This window comes from Pongo abelii, chromosome Y, assembly GCF_028885655.2.
Source record: "Pongo abelii isolate AG06213 chromosome Y, NHGRI_mPonAbe1-v2.0_pri, whole genome shotgun sequence".
Lineage (NCBI taxonomy): Eukaryota > Metazoa > Chordata > Mammalia > Primates > Hominidae > Pongo > Pongo abelii.
In genome coordinates this window covers 44,654,657-44,657,113 of record NC_072009.2, presented here as the reverse complement: position 1 = coordinate 44,657,113, position 2,457 = coordinate 44,654,657, and positions in this window count along the sequence as shown.

The following is a 2,457-nucleotide window of genomic DNA, read 5'->3' as shown; positions in this document are numbered from 1 at the left end:
ACTTAATACATGACTATCTAAACCACAATGAGATTACCACTTTATCCCCATTGGAATATGTATTTTTTAAGAAAAATTTGAGAGTATGTGGAAAAATTGAAACCCTTATACATTGCTGGTGAGATTGTGAAAGGGTGGTGATGGTTGCACAATGTTAGCATAGTTAATGCTACTGAACTATACATTCAAAAATGTTTGAAATGATAAATTTGTTTATGTATGTTTTACCACATAACAACAAAATGTTACCACATACAACAAAATAAGTGTTCCTAAAATAGTTGTGTGTGTGATGAAAGAAGACACTCCTCTCTTATCATGAGTAGAAGCCTATTTAGTCATTCATGCTGGTGTACACACTTCTGGCTCTTCTACATGACCAGCATGATCTCACCAAGCAGAATGAATCCCTTCACACCTGGCCATCGTTCTTTCCATCGTTGCATTCTCCTATTCAACTCACTACCTACATGCTACAAACCACCGTAAATTACAAGTCTGTTTTCCATCTCTATAGACATTTCTTCTCTGTAATGTAATAGAAATGAAATCATGCAATATGTTATCTCTTCAGACCGGCTTTTATCACTTAGCTTTATGTATACCTGATGCATCCATGGCTTTGCACGACTTCATGAATCACTCTTGTTCTTTTGATGAATAGTATCTCATTTTATGAATTTACCTGGCTTGGTTAATATTGAAGGGCATCCTGATTCCTTAAAATATTTGGCCATTGTCAAGAGAGCAGTTACACGTAAATGCATGTGGTTTTTGGTTAGATGTGAATTTCCAAATTAGTTGTCTGAATACCTGAGGTGGCAATTGTTAGCCTATATGATGAGACCATGTTTACCTTTGGAAAAAACTGCCAAAGTGTGGCAGAAGAAAACAACCATATTTTCAGGTTGTTGTACAATTATGCATTCCATCAGCGATGAATGAGATTTTCTGATGTAGTTTTGATTATATTTAAAAAGAAATCGACATAGTATAGCTGTTAGTGCTCTCACTCTTATTCTAATTTGCCTTACCTGGACGACAAGTGTTGCTGAGCATTATTTTGTTGTTATTGTTTGTTCATTAATCTATGATTGCTGCCAAAAACCATGCATTGTGTTGTGCTGCAGAAAAACAATTTTTAAAAACGTACTCTATGGCCTACTTGGTAAAAACTAAGAAAGTTATGCTAGTCCACATAGTCATTTATCCTGCTATTTTTTCTAATTTTATGGTTACTACAATAAAATAGTGAACTGTAGCTAATAAGACAATGTGGTGTATTAGTTTGATGCTTCACTTTGTAGAGATCCCATTCAATCAAGTGATTTCTTTATGGATGTCAAGGAAGCAATAGGAATTTCTAGAGTACAAACTAGTTTGTATTGGAATTGACAAAAAACTCTGAATTCAATTTCAATACATATCTTGCAGTGCTGAATCATTGACAAAGATTAGAACTATGAAGATTTTGTTTCTTAAATCTGCTTCTACAAAAGTAAGCCAAAATTTGAAATCACAAGTGTTTGGTCTGTTAGTTTTTCATTTTCACAAAACATTCCACTGCATCAGAATCAAATTTGAAGACTGAGGTTCATTTAATAATAGTTTACTAACTGTTATTTCTTTTTGCATTTAGACATCACAAATGTCTGATAATTTCAGCAGTACAAATTTTAAATAATAAAAGCCAGAAAGAATGATAAGTGAAATTAATTCCATGAATTTATTCATGGAATTTATTTATTGCTACTTGGTTTTTACTTACTACTGTTACTGTGTTTTCTGTCTTGGGCATACCAAGATAATGCATTTTACCAAGCATTTTAAAATAACTGCCTAAAAAAGCAATTGAATCCTTTTTGTTTGTTTGCTTTTTTTTTTTTTTTTTTTTTTTTTTTTTTTTTTTTGACAGAGTCTCACACTGTTCCCATGGCTGGAGTGCAATGGCATGATCTTGTCTCTGGTAACCTCAGCTTCCCCGGTTCATGCAATTCTCCTGTCTCAGCCTCCTGAGGATCTGGGATTACAGGAGCCCACCACCACTCCCAGCTGATTTTTTATATTTTTAGTAGAGAGCTTGTTTCACCATGTTGACCAGGGTGGTCTCAAACACCTGACCTAACGACATCCACCTGGCTCAGCCTACCGATGTGCTTGGATTACAGGTGTGAGCCACCATACCTGGCCAAGCCAATTCTTTTATCTCTTTATGGAGACAAGCGTAGGTTGAAAACCGTCTTTTCTAATACTTGTCAGTGCCTCAAGATTGTTAGGTTAAAAATAATACTTCCAACCAAAGAACACTTGTTGGCATCCAGAATTTTAAGAAAAGCTGAGAAATAAGACATCCAGCTTTTGGCTCTTTCCTGCAGAGTATGCCCGATGTCTGGGGAATGCTTGGACACTGGAGGAAGGTTAGGGCTCAGCTAGGTGGGGATGGTCTTTGGAGCCACT